The 22,834-nt window shown below is 42.3% G+C and overlaps 1 non-coding gene and 2 pseudogenes across 1 annotated transcript; 2 read left to right on the top strand and 1 right to left on the bottom strand.

The window, feature by feature from the left end:
* Positions 1-1,104: 1,104 nt before the first annotated feature.
* Positions 1,105-1,211, bottom strand: LOC119625393 (U6 spliceosomal RNA). The gene has a single exon (XR_005241601.1). It is a non-coding gene; the product is annotated as a U6 spliceosomal RNA (small nuclear RNA).
* A 7,964-nt stretch (positions 1,212-9,175) lies between these two features.
* On the top strand, positions 9,176-10,340 carry LOC103217688 (nucleophosmin-like; annotated as a pseudogene).
* Positions 10,341-15,907: 5,567 nt separating this feature from the next.
* On the top strand, positions 15,908-22,147 carry LOC140712649 (keratin, type I cytoskeletal 18-like; annotated as a pseudogene).
* Positions 22,148-22,834: the final 687 nt, after the last annotated feature.

The following is a 22,834-nucleotide window of genomic DNA, read 5'->3' as shown; positions in this document are numbered from 1 at the left end:
AAGATTCTGTTCACTCCATAAATCTCTGTATTTTATACAAGAACCCACACCATTCATTGGTGATTTCATTTATTTGCAGGGAGGAAAAAAAAATCTATCTGCTGATGGATTTATTTGGTTCCTGTTGTCAGAAAATAAAAAATATATAACTGTGTTTCTCTTACAGCTTTGTCTACTGGAAATCTTGTAGCAATTTTCTTGCCCAAGTGTGGCAATCTGTTCAATTCTGTGCTCCAAATATATTTACTCTTTCTTCCCCTTTGGGGTGAACTCTGTTTTGTTTCACATTTTAATGGCATAGGCAGTGACTTCTGAACCACTTTAGACAGGGTATAAATTTTTACAAACTAGAGAGCATTTTCTTGCAGTGTTGTATTCTTGGCATGCAGCAATTCCTAAATAGCCGCTTGAGCCCAGATAAGAACTTGCTTGTTGTAGGATACAGGACTAGTAATACTGTGTTCTGTCCATTGAGTCTCTTCATCAGTTTGGATACTTGGGTCCAGTTATATTTGTTTTGCTTATCTGCTTTTACAAATGCAAGCCAGAGACAGGGAATTATGATGCACTTCCAATGCTTTCAGAATCCACTCGCCCTTTGTAGACTATGAATTTCTGAAGCAACATAGCGTCTCCATGGCTACCTGACAAAATTACTAAGGCTGCCAGCGCCTGCTTCTATGTGTGTGAACTAAACAAATTACTACAGCCAACAGAAGTAGACGATTTGCATCTCCAACTCCTATAGGGGGAGATGTTGAGCATCCAACTGAAGCCCAGCAATATTCCTGGCAGTGGCTGTATCAAGATTTGCTTTGGTGGTAGCCAAACCCTCATGCATAGGACGTAGCCCCATGAGTCATTTTCACCCCCAAACCTCCTACTGTTTATTAATCACTTATGGTAACCACACACTCATGGCGAAGTTTTAGTTGGAACAGCAATGAATTTTGCTTAACTTTGCTTCCCTGTGTGAGTCCTGTGCTTCCCTCAGCACCCAACACCAAAGCACTAGTTACTTAACAGAGCCTTTCAAGGTCCCCAGAAGTTTCTTTTTAAATTATTGTATTTATGTCATTTTTATTTTTACAAAATTCAGGTGGTAAAAATATGGAACACTTCAGGAATTTGCATGTCATCCTTGCACAGGGACTATGCTAATCTTCTCTGTATCATTCCAATGTTAATGTATGTGCTGCTGAAGTGAGCACCCAGAAGTTTCTTTATACATACCTATCATGAGACAGCTTCCATTTCAGTCCAACTCAAACACAATGAAGAAATCCTCTTTGAAATATCCCTGCTGAACTGTTATTATCCACACCACCTAATCACAAAATTCCTTAAGGGCAGTATAGCCTAGGGTTTAAGTGCACACACTTTGGATTCAAAAAGACCAGGATTCAAATCCTGGTCCTGCCTCTTACTATATGTGTGTCATTGGGCAAGTTACACAATCTCTCTAAGACCAGTTTCTTCATCTTCAAAGTATGGATATTAGTAGTAGTATTTCAAGAGTAGTTATTACAACTAAATGATTTAAGATTTTAGCACATAGTAAGCACTTAATAAAACAGTGTTTATTAGTACTCAGAGTAATCTGCTCTGAGATGAACAGCTCTATTGATAGCAAGTTCTTTCTTATACTAAACAGATAAAAATTTGTCCCATTTGTCTAACTCTTTCTTCCTACTTCTGCCTTCAGAAGCTATCCAGAGTAAGTATATTCCTTCTTCCACACAACAGCACTTTAAATATTTGAGGGAGCTATTGTGTGCCTCCTTTCATATATTTGAGAACAGGTATCATTTTTTTCCAGTTTGACTTTATCTAGTTCCTTCAACTGTGTCCCACATGACTTTGGATCTGTCACCATCTGTGGCAGAGGTAGCTAGATGCTCCCCAATCCCATTTCCTCTTCTTGGGCATACAAGAATACCGTAGCCATTAGGTTGGGGCATGTGACTGGGTTTTGGCCAATAAAACAAGATTGAACATATGTGTGCTACTTCTATGCTAGGCCATGTGTCTTATGAGATCTTCCTTGATCTCTGTCACTCATTGGCTTGCTTAGTGCAGAGGATCCAGTGGAAAATTCTCAGGACACATAAGAGGCATGGAATCTGTGAGATGGAAGAAGCTTGAATCCCTGCGTCAGCACATAGAAGGCTACCTCTCATGCACCTGTCAGACTGTGGCATGAGTGTTGCATTAAACCATTAAGACTTGAGGGTTGGGCCAGGTGCAGTGGCCCACACCTGTCATCCCAGCACTTTGAGAGGCTAAGGTGGGGGGACTCCTTTAGTCCAGGCGTTTGAGATCAGCCTGGGCAACATAGCAAGACCCCCATCTCTACAGAAAATTCAAAAATTAGTTGGGCGTGGTGGCTCTCTTGTAGTCCCAGTTACTTGGGAGACTGAGGTGGGAGGATAGGTTGAGCCCAGGAGGTCGAGGCTGCAGTGAGCCATGATCACGCCACTGCACTCCAGCCTGGGTGAAAGAGCAAGACTTTGTCTCAAAAACAACAGCAACAACAACAACAACAACAAAAAGGCTTGAGGGTTTATTTATCACTGCAATATATCCTAGCCTGCCATGGCTAATATATCTTTGTAGTTACCATTCTCTGGACATGCACTAGCCTGTCAATGTCACTTTTAAAAGGTGGTATCCAGAAACGAACACAATTTTTCAAATGTGACCTAACTCTGATGGAATAAAACTGGAAAACTACTTCCTTCTTTTGTTGTTGTTGTTTTTTTTCCTGAGCACCATATTTATTTTTTTTCAGTGCTTTCCAAAGTTGCCTTATGCTTAGCAACCACATTACACATACACAGGTGGCACAAGCTACATTTGTAGTTAACTAAAAACACTGCAGTATTTTTCAAGCCAACTGCCATCAAGCTAAGTGTGGCAGAGTCAGTGTTCACCAAATATCCCATTTGCTTTCCTGCACTTCCCAGCCTCCTCACAGTTTGGTAGGGGCCATGTTTATAGTTTCAGGAGGAGAAATAACATGTCACTCCTGGGCCAAGGCAGTTAAAAGTCATTATGTCTCTTCCATTCCTCTCTTCCCCTGCTGCAGAGACCTTGGAGGACACATTCCACATGAAGATAGGCTTCCCATCAGACTTTGCATCAACGAGAAAGAAATGTTTGCTCTTTAAAATACTGAAATTTCAGAGTCTGTTCATCATCGCATCTAACATTAGTTAACTTGACTCCTCAGTGAGAGGTGAAGCCAGCTGGACTTCCTGGGTCGAGTGGGGACTTGGAGAACTTTTCTTGCAAGAGGTTTGTAAAATGCACCAATGAGTGCTCTGTAAAAACCCACCAATCAGCACTCTGCAGCTAGCTACGGGTTTGTAAAATGCACCAATCAGCACTCTGTAAAATGAACCAATCAGCACTCTGTAAAATGGACCATTCAGGAGGACATGGGTGGGAACACATAAGGCAATAAAAGCTGGCCACTCCAGCCACAGCAGCAACCCACTCGGGTCCCCTTCCATGCTGTGGATCCTTCATTTTTCACTTTTCACAATAAATCTTGCTGCTGTGCACTCTTTGTGTCCCTGTCACCTTTAAGAGCTGTAACACTCACTGCGAAGGTCCGGGGCTTCATTCTCGAAGTCAGTGAGACCACGAACCCACCAGAAGGAACCAACTCCAGACACACCAGGCTGCTGCTTATGAACTTCAATTTTTGCACTTTCGCACTTCAATTCAAAACTTTGTATTTATTTTTGTTAACTTTTAAATTTTTTACCCATGAATTACATACCTACAGAAAAGTGCCATATCATAAGTGAATTCAATAAATTTTCACACCCACTGAACGCACATGTGTAACTAACAAAAAAAATTACCAACACCTCAGAAGCCCCTTCACGCCTTCTGGCATCTACTGTCTGCCCAACAGTAACCACTCCCCTGCCTTCTAGCAGCACAGATTAATTTTTGTGTTTTTGCATTTTATATACATGGAATCTTACTGTGTGTACTCTCTTGCCCAGTATTACATTTGTAAGTTTCATCCACAATGTCTTATATGGCTATCGCTGGTTCATTTTTGTTGTTAGAAAATACTCCACTATGTAATTATACTGCCTCTTCATTCTCTTAATGGTATATTTGATAAAACAAAATTTCCTAATTTTAATATAGCCTAATTAACCAATTTTTTTCTTTATAATTAGCACATTTTATGTCCTGTTTAAGCTATCCTTGCCTACTCCAGAATCATGGAATCCTTCTACTACATTTCCTTTTAAAACTTTATTGTTTTGCTTTTAAAATTTAGATTGACAACTCATCTGGAATAAAATTTGGGGGCATGGTATGAGGCAGAAATCAAAATACACTTTTTTCGTTTGGATATCCAGCTGACCCAATAGCTTTTATTGACAAGACCATCCTTTCTGTTAAAGGATCCATTGAAGGACTTTTTAAAAATCATGAGTCAGGAAACATGCATATGTGGATTCTGTTTCTAGACTTTCTATTCTGTTTCTTTTGGTAATTTTGCCTCTCCTTTGCCAATACTACATGTTTTAATCAGCGTTGATAATCTGATGACGTATATCCTTTAATTTTGTTCTGCTTCTAAAATGCTTTTACCATTCTAGGTTCTTTGTATTTCCACATGTATTTTTGAACTACCTGGACAATCTCTGCAAAATAATCTGTGGTATTTTGACTAGAATTCTGTTGAATCTATACATTTATTTCTGTAGAACTCACTTCTTCCCACCCCCACCCCCCGAGACTGAGTCTCTCTGTGTTGCCCAGGCTGGAGTGCAGTGGCATGATCTCAGCTTGCTGCAACTTCCGCCTCCTGGGTTCAAGCAATTCTTCCTGCCTCAGCCTCCCGAGTAGCTGGGATTACAGGCACCTGCCATCACGCCTGGCTAATTTGTGTATTTTTTAGTAGAGATGGGGTTTCGCCATGTTAGCCAGGCTGGTCTTGAACTCCCGACCTCAGGTGATCCACCCGCCTCGGCCTCCCAAAGTGCTGGGATTATAGGCTTGAACCACCGCACCTGGCCAGAACTCACTTTTTTATAATACTGAGTCTTCCAACCCATTAGTCCGGTCTCTTCCTCTGCTTGTTTAGACATTCTTTAATTTCTCCCAATAATGTTTTGTAATGTTTAGGGTAAGAGTCTTGCATGTGTCTTTTGTTACATATATATCTAGATAGTTAATAGTTTTTGTGTGGCTGGGCACAGTGGCTCACGCCTGTAATCCCAGCACTTTGGGAGGCTGAGGTGGGCAGATCACAAGGTCAGGAGGTCGAGATCATCCTGGCTAACACGGTGAAACCCTGTCTCCACTGAAAATACAAAAAATTAGCCAGGCATGGTGGCGGGCGCCTGTAGTTCCAGCTAGCTACTCGGGAGGCTGAGGCAGGAGAATGGCGTAAGCCCGGGAGGCGGAGCTTGCAGTGAGCCAAGATCGCGCCACTGCACTCCAGGCTGGGTGACAGAAAGAGACTCCGACTCTACAAAAAAAGAAAAAAAATACATAGTTTTTGTGCTGTTGCAAATGACATTTTATTTTCTATTTGTTTGTTGCTGGTATATAAAAATACAATGATTTTTGTATGTATGTCTTGTATCCAGAGACCTTGCCAAATTCATACATCAATATAATTTGTCTATAGATTCTTTTAGACTTTCTACATATGCAATCATGTTATCTGTGAATGATGACACTTTGTTTCCTCCCTTCCAATCCTTACGCCTCTCTCTAGTGCATTTTATCTTTCATTTTAATTCTAAAATTCAAACTGGTTGAGGTAATTTCAAATCACGATTTTACAACCCAGAATATTGTCTGCTTCCCCAGAATTTGTCAAATTTGTGGGTAACAAAGGTGCATGCTGTGTGCTCATTCAAATCAGTGTCCAGTAAAAATGCTTAAATAAGGCTGAAAACAAAGCCATGGAGAAGACCCCAGGAGATTTATTTCCAGGTTGAAACTAATCAGTTAGTTCTCTTTGGATGCAAGTATTCAAACTATCACTTGATCCATCTAAATGTGTCTCAGTCAGTATCCATTTCTTCTCTAAAATATCATGAGATATTTCATCACATTTTACTTGAAATCAGTGTATATTATGGACTGACAATTCTCTATCTCTTTAGACTGAAGATCTTATGAAAGATGTAAAATGTTTATTTACTCCTCTCTTAATAACTATGCTTGGTGACGACTACTTCTTTTTCTAAGTAATCATAAAATATCTGCTTGAGAATTTGTTCTGGCATTTTACTAGGAATCTATGTTTTCATGGATATGAATTTGCTGGAAGCCACTTTTCTCTCCTTTGGGGGGACTTCATGTACCACAGCTGCTTATCTCTAGTTTCCTATCGTGTTTCCTAGCCTCCACAGCTTTTAAGAAATTATTAATAATGATTTGAGAGTGCTAATAATACAAGTGACTTCAGTTCTATGAGTTATAATCTGTCTGTGGTTGAGAATGTAAATTCCCTTAATGCAGCAAGTAAATATCTAATCATGTCTTCATTTAGTGTGTTGGTCACGGTCCGGGTAGGACATAGAATCCTCTCCTCACCCCAGAGGGATAACATGAAGAGACTTTAATAGAAGGACAACTTACAGGGATGAGGGCAGAGTTAAGGAAATAGACAGGGATAGTGCAGCAACCAGAGATAATGGAAAGCTGGTTAAGACTCTGAATGAGTCAGGGTGGCAGAAAGAACTAGATGACCCACTTAAACTAGGTAATTGAGGGAAGGGAACACTTACAAAGCTGTGGGCAGTGTTTACGATATACAAGAAGTGATGGTTCAATATCTTGGGGGCTAGTAAGGACAGGGGAAGTGCATATCCCTGGGTCTGAATGAATAAGTGGAGGAAACTATTGTTAGACTCCACAGAGATTGTAGTATAGGACAGCTCTGACAGCAGCACTGTGTGGCCTTTGGTAGAGGCCCACAGCCCACAGCCAACCCAGCACTGTTGGGGAGGGGTATGGGAGGTATATGAGGACAGGGGAATGAATGCCCCAATCTCACCCTCCTCACTCTGAAATCCTGCTGATGCCTCTTATTGGCCGAGCCCACTTGGATGCCAGAGGAAAGGGAAGTTTTTAGTGAAGTCTATACAGGGGAGCCACCTGAGCACAGAGCAAGGCGGAGGATCGGGGTGAGTGGATTCAGAAGAGCAAAGAATAGCCAGCACAGCCCCTTAAGCCCAAAGGGTAAGAGAAGGAAGTGTTGTTGCTAGAACTGTCTGCAAACTGAAACTGGAACAGGAGTAGGGTCCATTGGTGTGAAGGAATGAGACACCAAAGTCAGGGAGGGTGCTGGGAAGAAACACCTCAGCCTCTCTCTCACCCAGCTCTGAACTGCCCACCAGTGCTTCCCACTGGCCAAACCCAACAAGAAGCCAATTAGCAACAGAGCACATGTGACACAGAGAAGGGTAGAGATGAAGATGAACCAGCACCCTTAGCCTGAGGAATCCCCTTAGCCATTTTTACTTCACATGCCTCAGTTGAGAGGTTAGTTTATTTCACATGCCCCAGTTCTAAAAAAACAAGGAAATAAAATCAGAATTGAGTGACTTTCTCTTTTTAGTGTCATCTGATATACCAACCTGGCCAAATAGTAGGCTGTCCTTCCTTTTTCTCCTATTAGGATGCTCTTCAAAATTCTTTGTGTTATCCTTAGAATTCCTCATGAGTCATTGCATTCCAAGTTTCAGATGCTCACACATTTAAAAAATATTTATAAGCTTTTGCCTAGTAGTAAACTCTGTGCTAGAAAATCATGGGATATGACTTTGAACAAGCATAGCCAGAGTTCAGTGCACAGGTGACCTCGACTCAAGGGCCCTACAGACCACTCTTCCTCCAACCGTCCTACGGACAATCTCCTTCTAACCTGGGAAAGTCCCGTGCTACCTAGACACGCTGCCCCTATCCAAGAAAGCTGTCTTCCTTTTTGATTAAGGACTCCTAAAGGCTCAAATTCTTGGAAACAAAAACTAGAAAGTCTTGGATATTTTACCACACTACAAATCTCTTCTGAGACAAGGAAGCTTAGGGTCGCTTGCTTTCTCAAACAGAGATAGTGGAAAAAGAGAAAACGCCATGAGAAAAAATGTAAGAACTGATGACTCAGTGACATTTGGCTGCTTTCTCATCCTCCATTGCTCGGATGTGTCCTTTTAAACTCTGAGCTCACCAGTAAGCTCCTCGACCACTTCGCTATCTCTGTTAGTTGTTTCCACTTCTTCCTCGCTGTAATCATTTTCAACACATTCTCAAGATTTCATTTTAAGAAATGCCCATCCACTTTGTATCATCTATCCTTTTGGAGTCTCCGGCCATGAGAAAACCCCAAAAAACATTTTGAAATCAGTTTTCATATGTAGGACAAACCCAATATTGGCCTCAGTGACTATTCTACGGCCTGTAAAATGGGTATAATCACTTTTTCCCCCAATGTTGGCTTAACTTTCACAGCAACTATATATTCGTTGCTGATCAATTGTTTCAGAGACATGGTTCTTCTCTTTCTATCCTCTGTATCCTGGAGGATTGGATCATCAATAAATCTGTTTTTTAAAAGAGAAAACACATATAAATTGTTTATTTTAGGAGATTGAGACTTCCAGCAAAAGTCCAGTGGTACTATTCAGTGCGTAAGAACAAACAACTATATACCTGACAATAAATAATAGCACATTAAACATGCCAATGTGGAGTTCACAAGCCAAAGTTGCCCACGAGGGACTTCTGTGTCTTGTGGAAATAGTCCTGCATTAGTACTTTCACCCTGGTTAGCCAATGGCTGGGAGCAGTCCACAGGAAGTTTGGCTTCGGTGTGAACAAAGTGCTTTCCAGTAGGGTAGCAGCTGGGGTCATCAGGCAATTGTGTTCCCTGCATCAGGATGTCTGATTAATGTGTTTGCATGGCCATCACAACCATGTTAATAGATCAAAATTAGAAAAGCCGTAAGATTAGCTTTTAAAATGAAAAGATGAAAAAATACTTGTTTTAGCTCAGTGTTCATTTGTTATTTTTAAAAACTACTTAGCAAACTGATGTGATTCCGTCCTGAGCGGCTGTTCTCTTGAGCAGTGGTCGTTTATCTCCGTCTGCCTTTTCTCCCACCTAAGTGCATGCTGCCACCTGATGGAAGATTCAATGGACATGGACATGAGCCTCCTGAGGCCCCGGAACTACCTTTTCAGTTGTGAACTAAAGGCCGACAAAGATGATCACTTTAAGGTGGATAATGATGAAAATGAGCACCAGTTATCTTTAGGGGCTGGTGCAAAGGATGAATTGTACATTGTTGAAGCAGAGGCAATGAATTACGAAGGCAGTCTAATTAAAGTAACACTAGCAGCTTTGAAAATGTCTGTACAGCCAACGGTTTCCCTTGGGGGCTTTGAAATCCCACCACCAGTGGTCTTAAGGTTGAAGTGTGGTTCGGGGCCAGTGCATATTAGTGGACAGCACTTAGTAGCTGTGGAGGAAGATGCAGAGTCAGAAGATGAAGAGAAGGAGGATGTGAAACTCTTAAGAATATCAGGAAAGTGGTCTGCCCCTGGAGGTGGTAGCAAGGTTCCACAGAAAAAAGTAAAACTTGCTGCTGATGAAGATGATGATGATGAAGATGATGATAATGATGATTTTTAAGAGGAAGCTGAAGAAAAGAACCAGTAAAGAAATCTATTTGAGATACTCCAGCCAAAGATGGACAAAAGTCAAATCGGAATGGAATAGACTCAAAACCATCATCAACACCAAGATCAAAAGAACAAGAATCCTTCAAAAAACAGGAAAAAAATCCTAAAACACCGAAAGGACCTAGTTCTGTAGAAGACATTAAAGCAAAAATGCAAGTAAGTATAGAAAAAGGTGGTTCTCTTCCCAGAGTGGAAGCCAAGTTCATCAATTATGTGAAGAATTGCTTCCGTACGACTGAGCAGGAGGCTATTCAAGATCTCTGGCAGTGGAGGAAATCTCTTTAAGAAAATAGTTTAAACAATTTGTTAAAAATTTTCAGTCTTATTTCATTCCTGTAACAATGATATTTGGCTGTCCTTTTTATAAAGCAGAGTAAGAACTTTCCTTACCGTGTCTGATAATTGTTGTCCAGGTTCCATTGCCAAGAATGTGTTGTCCAAAATGCCTATTTAGTTTTTAAAGATGGAACTCCACCCTTTGCTTGGTTTTAAGTATGTATGGAATGTTATGATAGGACATAGTAGTAGCAGTGGTCAGACATGGAAATGGTGGGGAGACAAAAATATACATGTGAAATAAAACTCAGTATTTAAAAAAAAATACTTAGCAAGTAGGACCCGAAGTGAACATACTTCACTGGAAAAGCACATCTACCCAAAAAAAAAAAAAAAGTCCAAAAAAGTATACAGAAAAACTATCATAATTTAAAAGAGGGTTTGGCAAGAATGTTGGATATAAAATCAATACATAAAAGTCAACTGTGTTACTATACAACAGCAACAAAATATTAAGAAATGTATCTTTAGTAAAGTTCTTTAACTTTCTTCTTGAAGTTATTGCATATATTTTCCGAATTTACTTCTATATACCTTATTTTAATTCTTTTTAAAGTGGTATAGTTTCAGAACACTAAATATATGCAGAGGTATGCTATGTATTTAGATGTGAAAACTTAGCGTATAAATATATATAAGTATATAAATACTTTCTCCCCAAATTGACCTTTAAAGTTAATGAAATTCCAATCCTAATACCAACAAGATTTTTCATAGAACTTGGTAAGTTAACTCTAAAATTTACATAAAACAAATAGCCAAGGTACTCCTAAAGAGGAGCATCAGAAAGCAAGATGTATTATAAAGCCATAGTTATTAGGGGAAGTCAATTTTAGGTCAACAAAATAGAGTTAGCTGAAACGAAGTAGAGAGTCCATAAATAGATCCACATCCGTATGTGGGTGACATTACACATTGGTAAAATGGTGGAATGAAGATCACGGAAAAAATAAAAGTGTATCCCAACTTCATACTGTCTTTAAAATAATCAGTGTCAAATAGATTGTGGACTTACATGTGAAAGACAAACTTAAAAACCTTTAAAAGAAAACGTTTATGATCTCAGGTAAGCGATTTTTTAAATGGAACCCAAACACACAAACTTAAAAGACTTTGAGCAGAAATTATCAATTTTATCTCAGCCAAGAAGACATCATAAACATCATGTAAAGATAAGTCACAAAATGGAAATATGTGCTTGTAACACATAAATAACAAAGAACCAGCATTCAGAAAATATGAAGAACTCCTTAAAGTAAAAGAGAAATAGGGAGAAAAAAAACACACACACAGAAAAACGTGGATAGAAGGCTTATACTGGAATTTTACATAAGAGAAAACATAAATAGCCAAAAAACATAAAATGTACTTAAGTTCATTTGTAACCTCAAAAATAGGAAGTAAAAAACATCGAGGTTTTTTTTTTTTTTTTTTTGAGACAGAGTCTCACTCTTGTGGCCCAGGCTGGAGTGCAGTGGCCCAGGCTGGAGTGCAGTGGCCCAATCTTGGCTCAGTGCAACCTTCGCCTCTTGGGTTCAAACAATTCTGCCTCAGCGCCCTGAGTAGCTGTGATTACAGGTGCCCACCACCACGCCCAGCTAATTTTTGCACTTTTAGTAGAGATTGGGTTTTGCCATTTTGGCCAGGCTGGTCTCAAACTCCTGACCTCAGGTGATCTGCCTGCCTCAGGCTTCCAAAGCACTGGAAGAGACACTTTTATACCCATCAGACTAATAAAAATTAAATGAATAATACTGGCAATGATGTGGGGAAATCGTTAACAACTATATTGAGGTATAATTGATACACAAAGAACTAGACACATTTAACGCAGGCAAGTTGAGGAGCTTGAAATGCAAACACCTGTGATATCATCACACGTAATAGACATATTCCAATACTTCCCAAAGTTTTCTTGTGTCCCTTTGTTTTTGTTTTGTTTTTATTCATTTTGTTTTGTTTTTGGCAGAACAAACACACAAGATCTATCCCCTTAACCAATTGTTTTCTTTTTATTTCTGAGACGGAGTGTCTCTGTCGCCCAGGCTGGAGTGCAGTGGTGCAATCTTGGCTCACTGTGCAAGCTCTGCCTCCCAGGTTCACAGCATTCTCCTGCCTCAGCCTCCCAAGTACCTGGTGTGTCCGGAATTGGTGGGTTTTTGCTCTCACTGACTTCAAGAATGAAGCCATGGACCCTTGCGGTGAGTGTTACAGTTCTTAAAGATGGTATGCCCGCCGTTTCTTCCTTCTGGTGGGTTCACAGCCTCGCTGGCTTCAGGAGTGAAGTTGCAGACCTTCGCAGTGAGTGTTACAGCTCTTAAAGGCAGCGTTAACCCAAAGATTGAGCAGCAGCAAGACTTTTTGTAAAGAGCAAAGCAGCAAAATTTATTGTAAAGACCGGGAAAATAAAAAAAAAGCTTCCACAGTCTGGAAGGGAACCCGAGCAGGTTGCTACTGGCTGGCTCAGCATCCTGCTTTTATTCCCTTATCTGATCCCACCCACATCCTGCTGATTCGTCCATTTTACAGAGAGCTGATTGGTCCATTTTGACAGAGAGCTGATTGGTGTGTTTACAATCCCTGAGTTAAACACAGAGTGCTAATTGGTGCGTTTACAATCCTTTAGCTAGACACAGAGTGCTAGACAGAAAAGTTCTCCAAGTCCCCACTAGGTTAGCTAGATCCAGTGTACCGATTGGTGTATTTACAAACCTTGAGTTAGACACAGAGTACTGATTGGTGTATTCACAAACCCTGAGCTAGACACAGAGTGCTGATTGGTGCATTTACAAACCCTGAGCTAGATACAGAGTGTTAATTGGTGTACTTACAATCCCTTAGCTAGACATAAAGGTTCTGGAAGTCCCCACTAGACTCAGGAGCCCAGCTGACTTCACGTAGTGAATCCTGCACCAGGGCTGCAGGCAGAGTTGCCCGCCAGTCCCGAGCCACGCCTGCACTGCTCAGCCCTTGGGTGGTTGATGGGACCAGGTGCCACGGAGCAGGGGGTGGCACCCATGGAGGCTCGGGCTGTGCGAGAACCCACCGCGGGGGTGTGGGCTCAGGCATGGCGGGCTGCAGGTCCCAAGCCCTGCCCCGTGGGGAGGCAGCTGAGGCCCGGCAAGAATTCGAGCCCAGCGCCCATCGCCAGAAGGCCGTCACTGCTGGGGGACCTGGCGCACCCACCACAGCTGCTGGCCTGGGTGCTAAGCCCCTCAATGCCCTGGGCCGGCAGTGCCGGCTGGCCACTCTGAGTGTGGGACCCGCCAAGTCCGCACCCGCCAGAACTCGCACTGGCCTGTGAGCGCTGCACGCGGCCCTGGTTTCTGCCAGCACTTCTCCCTCCACACCTCCCCACAAGCAGAGGGAGGCGGCTCTGGCCTCGGCCAGGCCAGAGAGGGGCTCCCACAGTTGCCGTGGTGGGCTGAAGGGCTCCTCAAGCACCACCAGAGTGGACACCCAGGCCAAGGAGGCACCGAGAGTGAGGGCTGCTAGCATGTTGTCACCTCTCACTGGGACTACAGGCGCCCGCCACCATGCCCAGCTAATTTTTGTATTTTTAGTAGAGATGGGGTTTCACTGTGTTAGCCAGGATGGTCTCCATCTCCTGACCTCATGATCCGCCCGCCTCAGCCTCCCAAAGTGCTGGGATTATAGGCGTGAGCCACCACACCTGGCCACTCTTAACCAATTTTTGAGTGCACAAGACTGTACTGTTTACTCACAATATTGTGCAGAACTCTAGATTTTACTTGTCTAGCATAACTAAAACTTTATACTCCTTTGACAACACCTCCCCACTTCTCCCATGCCCTACTCCCTAAACCACCATTGTATTCTCTGCTTCTATGAGTTTGACTATTAAAAATACCTTATACAGCTAGAATCATGCAGGATTTGTCCTTCTGTGACTGGTTTATTTCACTTAGCATACTGTCCTCCAGGTTCAACCATGTCACAAATGACAGGATTTCCTTCTTTTTCTAAGGCTGAATTGTATTCTATTGTATGTATATACCACATTTCCTTTATCCGTTCATCTGTTCATGGATATTTGTGTTGTTTCTGTATCTTGGTTATAGTGGGAAAAAAAACTGCAATGAAAGTGGGAGTGCTATGATCACCTCAAGATCTTGATTTCAATTATTTTGTTTGTAAATCCAGAAGTAGGATTGCTGGATCATCTGGTTCTATTTTTAATGTTTGAAGTGTTCTCCATACTGTTTTCTATAGTGTCTGCACCATTTCATATTCCCATCAACACTTTTTTTAAATAATAACCATTCTTACAGGTGTGAAGTGATAGCTCATTGTAGTTTTGATTTGTATTTCCCTCATAATTAATGATGTTGAGCATCTTTTCATATACTTGTTGGCAATTTACATGTCTTCTTTAAAGAAATGTCTGCTCAAATCTTTTGCCTATTTTTTGTTGTTGTTATTGAATTGTAAGAGTTTCTGGCTGGGTGTGGTGGCTCACGCCTGTAATTCCAGCACTTTGGGAGGCTGAGGCGGGTGGTCACGAGGTCAGGAGATGGAGACCATCCTGGCTAACATGTCAAAACCCTATCTCTACTAAAAATACAAAAAATTAGCTGGGTGCAGTGGCGGGCGCCTGTAGTCCCAGCTACTAGGGAGGCTGAGGCCGGAGAATGGCATGAACCCAGGAGGTGGAGGTTGCAGTAAGCCGAGATCACGCCACTGCACTCCAGCCGGGGCAAAAGAGCGACACTCTGTCTCAAAAAAAAAAGTTTCTTATATATCTTGGAAATTATCTTCTTGGCAGATATATATGGTTTAAAAATATTTTCTCTCATTCTTTTTGTTACCTTTTCATTCTGTTGTTTCCTTTGCTGTGAAGATTTTTAACTTGATGTGGTCCCACTTGTCTATTTTTTGCATTTGTTGCCTATGCTTTTGCAGTCATGTCCAAGAAATCAAAACCAAGACCAATGTCAACAAGCTGTTTTTTTATGTGTTGTTCTAGGAGTTTTACAGTTTCAGGTAATCCTAAACATTGCTAATGGTAAAGAGGATTGACACAATAACTGGAAAACAATTTGCCATTATCTAGAAAAGTTGAAATTTAACACAACCTAAAATACAGCAATTCCACTCCTAGATATATATTTTTTAAAGAAAATCTTCCACTCATGCACAAGAAGACATGTAATAGCCTGATTCCTTAAAGTAGAAAAAAAAGAAAATAACTAAAATTGGAGACCAGAAAGATATATTGAAACAATGGAAAAACTGTAACAATGGAAATGTATAGCATCAGTATAGATAACTGTCTCAAATCTAATATTGAGCAAAAAAGCAAGTTGCAGAAGAAAACATAGAATATGATTCTACATAAAGGTCAAAACATGCAAAACTGAAAAACATACTTCTTAAAAATGGATACATATATGTTAAAATTAAAGAAAAGCAAGAAAATGATAAAAACACATATCGATGTTTATCTCTGATAAGGAGAAAGGAATATAGAATAGAGAAGGGATGCAAGGAACTTCCCATGTAGACAATCTTCCATGCAATAGAAAATAGTTATTTTCTATTTCTTATTCTAGGACAGACATATACAGGTTTTCATTATATTATCATACGTTGAACCACATATATATGTGTGCACACATATTATACATTTATTATTCGAACTCTTTTTATGTGGATGGTGTATTTTGCCAAAAAATAATAACACTTTTGAGAAGAAAACAAGACAAGCTCATGAAGGCTTTTGACCCTTTACGTTTCTTCCCGAATGATACACAGATATAATTCCTGAAATGAAGCAGATACCTTGCAAGTTTGAGGACAATAGCCAAATCCTAAAATGGTGGCGTCTGAAGACAGGAAAAGCCTGGGCTTTGATCATGTGATTCCGCTCCTGTACCAGCCATGGACAACCTACCAAACTTCTCGTGATGCTGTTACTAAAACCCCAAGGATTTGGTTTATGTCCTTCTGCTTGCTGCACAGAACGCCACTTGCTGAGATGCCAATTACTGCTGGGGAAGAAGGTTTTAATCAGGTGCTGCAGCTGAGAAGGTGGAAGAGTAGTTTCAAATCCATTTCCTTGACCAACTGAAATTAGGGGTTTACATAGCAGGGAAGAAATGTAACTTTGTGTGGGAAAACAGGAACTACTGAGAGGTAAGGGAGCAATTATGACAAGTGAGGGGTCTGGCTTCTCATTGTCTGGATGGATGATCTGGTGAGTTTCAGTGATTTGATACTTTTTGAGAGGCCTGAGGGTTGTTTTCTAAGTTAGGAACTCATATAAAACAAACCTAAGTTTCAAGCTTTAAGATCAGAAGGGTTTATTGCTATGTTTACAAAAAAAAAGAAAAAAAAAAAAACCTGTCTATGGGACTATTGGGTCAATCTCTATGTGAGCAATTTGTTACTAAAGTAGAGCTGTCTTTTATACTCATCTGAATGAAATCTTTAAGAACAAAGTATTAATGAAATTCTTAGGATTCTAGTCCCAACTATAGTCTTCTCTCATGATCTTCTGATCACATTCTCGTCAATGACACGTTTTTGTTTCTTGGGGTGTTTTTTTGTTTGTTTGTTTTGTTTTTGAGACAGAGTCTCACACTGTTGCCCAGGCTAGAGTGCAAGGGTGCAATCTCAGCTCACTAGCTCACTCCGCCTCCCGGGCTCACATGATACTCCTGCCTCAGCCTCCCAAGTAGCTGGAACTACAGGCATGCACCACACAATTTTTGTATTTTTTGTGGAGACAGGGTTTCACCTGCCCATGCTGGTCTCAAACTCCTAGACTCAAGGGATCCACCAACCTTGGCCTCCCAAAGTGCTGGGATTACAGCCTCGAGTCACCACACCTGGTGATATGTTGATTCTTGAATCAGGCCTAACAGCAACAGACCAACAACAAAGCATTCAAATTTCTCTGGTGCTAGTAGTTCCATTTTAAATTACACTTTCTATTTCAACCACATGCTTCATTAACTATATACATCTATTGGTGTAGCTCATTGTGGTCCTAAATCATTACTACATCGATCCATGCAAATTCTGAAATATCAGGACATGCAAAGCTCCCATGGAGAAATATGTTCTGGAACATTATCTGCAAATGTCTCCTATAAAAGACCATTACAAGAAATGTTTTGTGGCTGGGCACAGTGTCTCGCACCTGTAATCCCAGCACTTAGGGAGAGCAAGGCAGGTGGATCACAGGAGGCCAGAAGTTTAACACCAGCCTGGCAAACATGGTGAAATCCTGTCTTCACTAAAAATACAAAAATTAGCTGGGCATGATGGTGCATGCCTGTGATCCCAGCTACTGGAGAGGCTGAGGCACAACAATTGCTTGAACCTGGGAGGTGGAGGTTGCAGTGAGTCAGGATTGCGCCACTGCACTCCAACCTGGGCAACAGAGGGAGACTCTGTCTCAAAAGAAAGAAAAAAAAAGGAAAGAAAGAAAGGTTTTCTATATCTATGAAGAATATATGTTTAGAGAGCTCCTTACTTGAGGTAGAAAAAATGTATGGCTTCTGGGCAGAGTGTGACCTGAATTTCTCCTCTTCATTATTCATAAGCCTTTTCCTTTTTATGACTGTTTTTCTTTAAGACTCACACTATGAAAATATCTCCTTGAATTCAATAGCTTGACCAAAAAATTACGTTTCTTGACTCATCAAAGTCTTGTAGTCTAACGATATCATGCTTCATGTGGCTATACAAACACACACACACACACACACACACACACACACACAAGAGATTAAACCTTTTGTTCTTGAGAATATTATTGTGGAATTTTTAATTTCACATGCCAGAACCTTTAAGAATTCTTGTTTAAAACTTTTCCCTATGACTATTTAGAAATCCTTCTGGGATTTAACAAACTGTATTGCCCTTGTTTTGTCTATGGTTTTATCTTGTTTTATCTACACAGAGATAAGATACTTCACATTTCAGTAGTTGCGCTTTTTGTGTTCTTTCTTCCCAACGATTAAAGTATTATTTCTGACTAGGTGCGGTGGCTGATGCCTGTAATCCCAGCATTTTGGGAGGCTGCGGCAACCAGATCACCTGAGGTCAAGAGTTCGAGACTAGCCTGGCCAACATGGTGAAACCCCGTATCTACTAAAAAATACAAAAATTAGCCGGGCATGGTAGTAGGCACCTGTAATCCCAGCTACTTGGGAGGCTGAGGCAAGAGAATTGCCTGAACCCGGGAGGTGGAGGTTGCAGTGAGCCAAGATCGTGCCATTGCACTCCAGCCTAGGGGACAAGAGCTAAACTCCATCTTAAATAAATAAATAAATAGTATTTCTACTTAAAAAAAAACAGAAACTTTAACTGAATAATTTAAATGATCGTAGAGTCATTATGAAATCCAATAAACTGTTTCTCCAATTTCCATTGGCAATATAGATGATTAGGTTCTGTAACCTGCAGTCTGATCATCACATCGCAATATCTGTCTCTCTCTCTCTCAGTCTCTCTCCCTCTCTCTTCCCCCTCCCAGCCAGTTATATACATTTCATCAAGTATATACATTTACATAAAAACACTTTCAACAGCATAATCAATATAAGCCTGCCATTTAAATGCAGAAGACTAAGGTTCAACTCCCTTCTCTTCTCTACATGTTGCCATAACAACCACTTAAACGCTCTGTGTCTCAGTTCCCTTATCTGTGAAATGAGAACAATATTGCCTACCTCAGACTGCTGTCATAGAGACCAACAGAGAAAGTAGATGTGATAGCATTTCATTAACTGAACAGTGCTATACAATTAAGGTATTTTTATTATTATTTTAATTATCAGCTTCAAACTGGATAAGACAAGTACCTTCATTAGAGGACAAGGGTTGAACCAATATGAGTTCTGGGCCAGCTTCCCAAAATGTGGTACAGAACAATAGTTCCATAAATTATTAATAGATATTATGTAAAAAATTAAAATGTTTAAAAAGTAAGATGATCAAAATGAGTTGGAAAACATTTGTTTATCCAAGTTGCATCAGCTTTTTTATTATGGGACTTTTCAGAACCTTTAACATGTTAATGTACACAGTGACAACTGAGGACAACATCATCTATAGTGTTTCTCCAAATTTTTGACCCCCTCCACTCTCTTTCCTTTTGCAAAATACTGTTTCTAGCAAATAAAACTTTATATTTTGCCCCTTCCTTTTTTGTTTCTGCATTCCTACTTCCTGTTACCTAATTCTCAGAGTATCTTCTCTAATTTTTGTTATGTTGGATTTCTGTTCCCAGGTAAGGAATAACAAATGTCCCAAAACAATGTTTTATTAAGCAAAAAACTATATAACTATTCGCACCCTATATAATATGATACAGTATATAGGAACTCAAGGAAACAAAACATTAACATAAACCCAAAGCAACAAAAAGATGGTTTGTACTGAAGCAACACTTCCCCCTTCTCAGTCTATAGAGCAGATTTTCCTAAAGGTAATTAATCACAATTTGTTTATGATGTAATACTATAATATGAAGTGTTAATCACAAGTGTCTTTTCTATATGTTTTTAAAACCTAATGTCTCAGTTACATATTTTCAGATTACATACAGTTTTTGGTGCCTGTAGTCTATGTAACTATAGTCATTGGTGCTAATATAAAAACAGAGCAGGCCGGGAGCAGTGGTTCATGCCTGTAATCCTAGCACTTTCGGAGGCCGAGGCAGGTGAATCACCGGAGGTCGGAAGTTCGAGATCAGCCTGACCAACATGGAGAAACCCAATCTCTACTAAAAATACAAAATTAGCCAGGCGTGGTGGCACATGCCTGTAGTCCTAGCTACTTGGGAGGCTGAGGCAAGAGAATCGCTTGAACCTGGGAGGCACAGGCTGTGGCGAGCCGAGATCACGCCATTGCACTCCAGCCTGGGTGACAAGAGCGAAACTGCATCTCAAAAACAACAACAACAACAACAAAGCCTTCAGCCAAGCCTGATCTGTCCTCTCACTCTACCCCCGGCCAGGACAGTTTGAACCTCACCATTTGCTTCCCCACCAACTACGAGTCCCTTGCTTCTGTCCAGGCGCCTAGCTACCCTACCCACCAGTCAAAAGTGTGGCCAGCGTCTATGCAGGCGCTGGAGGCTCTGGTTCCCGGATCTCTATGTCCCACTCCACCAGCTTCCGGGGTGGCTTGGGGTCCAGGTGAGAGGTGACAACATGCTAGCAGCCCTCGCTCTTGGTGCCTCCTCTGCCTTGGCGTCCACTCTGGTGGTGCTTGAGGAGCCCTTAAGCCTGCCACGGCACTGTGGGAGCCCCCCTCTGGGCTGGCCGAGACTGGAGAGGGCCGAGGCTGGAGAGGCCAAGGCTGGCCCAGGCTCCCTCTGCTTGTGGGGAAGTGTGGAGGGAGAGGCGCAGGTGGGACCGGGGCTGCCTGCAGTTCTCACAGGCCAGCGTGAGTTCCAGCAGGTGCAGGCGTGGGCTCCACGGGCCCAGCACTCAGAGCAGCCAGCCAGAACTGCTGACCCAGGGCAGTAAGGGGCTTAGCACCCACGCCAGCAGCTGCAGTGGGTGCATGGGGTCCCCCAGGACAGCTCTGTGTTAGAGTTCTTGCCGGGCCTCAGCTGCCTCCCCACGGGGCAGGGCTCAGGACCTGCAGCCTGCCATGCTTGAACCCCCCACCCCACGGTGGGCTCTCAGGCCGCCCGAGCCTCCCTGACCAGCGCTGCCCCCTGCTGCCGCATGCTCAGGTCCCATCAACCGCCCAGGGGCTGAGGTGTACGGGTGCATGGTGCGGGGACTGGCACGCAGCTTCGCCCACTTCCCCGGTGCCAAATCCACTAGGTGAAACCAGCTGGGCTCCTGAGTCTAGTGGGGACTTGGAGAACTTTTATGTCTAGCTAAGGGATTGTAAATACACCAATCAGCACTCTGTGTCTAGCTCAAGGTTTGTAAATACACCAATGAGTATTCTGTATCTAGCTAACCTAGTGGGGACTTGGAGAACTTTTATGTCTAGCTAGAGGATTGTAAATGCACCAATCAGCACTCTGTCAAAACAGACCAATCAGCTCACTGTAAAATGGACCAATCAGCTCTCTATAAAATGGACCAATCAGCTCTCTATAAAATGGACCAATCAGCTGGATGTGGGTGGGGCCAGATAAGGGAATAAAAGCAGGCTGCCCAACCCAACCAGGGACAACCCCTTTGTGTTCTTTTCCGAAATTTGGAAGCTTTGTTTTTTCACTCTTTGCAATAAATGTTGGTATTGCTCACTTTTTGGATCCACCTTGCCTTTATGAGCTGTAACACTCACTGTGAAGGTCTGTGGCATCACCCGTCAACGAGACCACAAACCCACCAGAAGGAAGAAGTTCCAGGCACGTCTGAACGTCTGAAGGAACAAACTCCAGACATACCATCCTTAAGAACTGTAACACTCACCATGAGGGTCTGTGGTCTCATTCTTGAAGTTAATGAGACCAAGAACCCACCAATTCCAGACACACAGGGTTGGGGCTGCAGGAATGGTGAGGGGGTCTGGCAGGAATGGGAGGCATCCAGAATGTGAAGAAGACCATGCAAAGCTTAAATGACCACGTGGCCTTTTTCTACCTGGACAGAGTGAGGAACCGGGAGACAGAAAACTGGAAGCTGGAGAGCAAAATCTGGGAGCACCTGGAGAAGAAACTACCATAGGTCAGAGACGGGGACCACTACTTCAAGACCATCGAGGACGTGAGGACTCAGATTTTCACAAATAATGTTGACAATGCCCACATCATTCTGCAGATCGACAATGCATGTTTTGCTGCTGATGACTTTAGAGTCAAGTAGGAGACAGAGCTGGCCATGTGCCAGTCTGTGAAGAATGACATCCATGGGCTCCACAAGGTCATTGATGACATCAGTGTCACTCAGCTGCAGCTGGAGACAGAGATCAAGGCTCTCCAGGAGGAGCTGCTCTTCCTGATAAGAAGAACCATGAAGAGGAAGGAAAAGGCCTACAAGCCCAGATTGCCAGCTCTGTTGACCGTGACAGTAGATACCCCCAAATCTCAGGCCCTTGCCAAGGTCATGGTGGAGATCTGGGCCCAATACAATGAGCTGAATCAGAAGAACTGAGAGGAGCTAGACAAGTAGTGGTCTCAGAAGATTGAGGAGAGCACCACAGTGGTCACCACGCAGTCCGCTGAGGTTGGAGCTGCTGCGATGATGCTCACGGAGCTGACACACATAGGCTAGTCCTTGGGTATCAATCTGGACTGGATGAAAAATTTGAAGGCCAGCTTGGAGAACAGCCTGAAGCAGGTGGAGGCCTGCTACACTCTGCAGATGGAACCGTTCAATGGGATCCTGCTGCACCTGGAGTCAGAGCTGGCACAGACTTGGGCAGAGGGACAGGGCCAGGCCCAGAAGTACCAGGCCCTGCTGAACATCAAGATCAAGCTGGAGGCTGAGATTGCCACCTACTGCTGCCTGCTGGAAGATGGCGAGGACTTCAATTTTGGTGATGCCCTGGACAGCAGCAGCTCCATGCAAACCATCCAAAAAACCCCCACTTGCCCTATAGTGGATGGCAAAGTGATGTCTGAGACCAATGACACCGAAGTTCTGAGACACTAAGCCCCAGAAGCAGGGTACCCTTTGGGGAACAGGAGGGCAATAAAAAGTTCAGAGGTCAAGAAAAAAAAGCACACAGTCGGTGTTTGCACTTAGCACATTTTAGTCCTTAGGAGAGCCCAAGTAACATGTTATTTAGGGCATGAAAATGTTCGAGTATACTCTTGAAG

This window comes from Chlorocebus sabaeus, chromosome 10, assembly GCF_047675955.1.
Source record: "Chlorocebus sabaeus isolate Y175 chromosome 10, mChlSab1.0.hap1, whole genome shotgun sequence".
Taxonomy (NCBI): Eukaryota; Metazoa; Chordata; class Mammalia; order Primates; family Cercopithecidae; genus Chlorocebus; species Chlorocebus sabaeus.
This window is presented reverse-complemented; position numbering and strand designations above follow the sequence as displayed.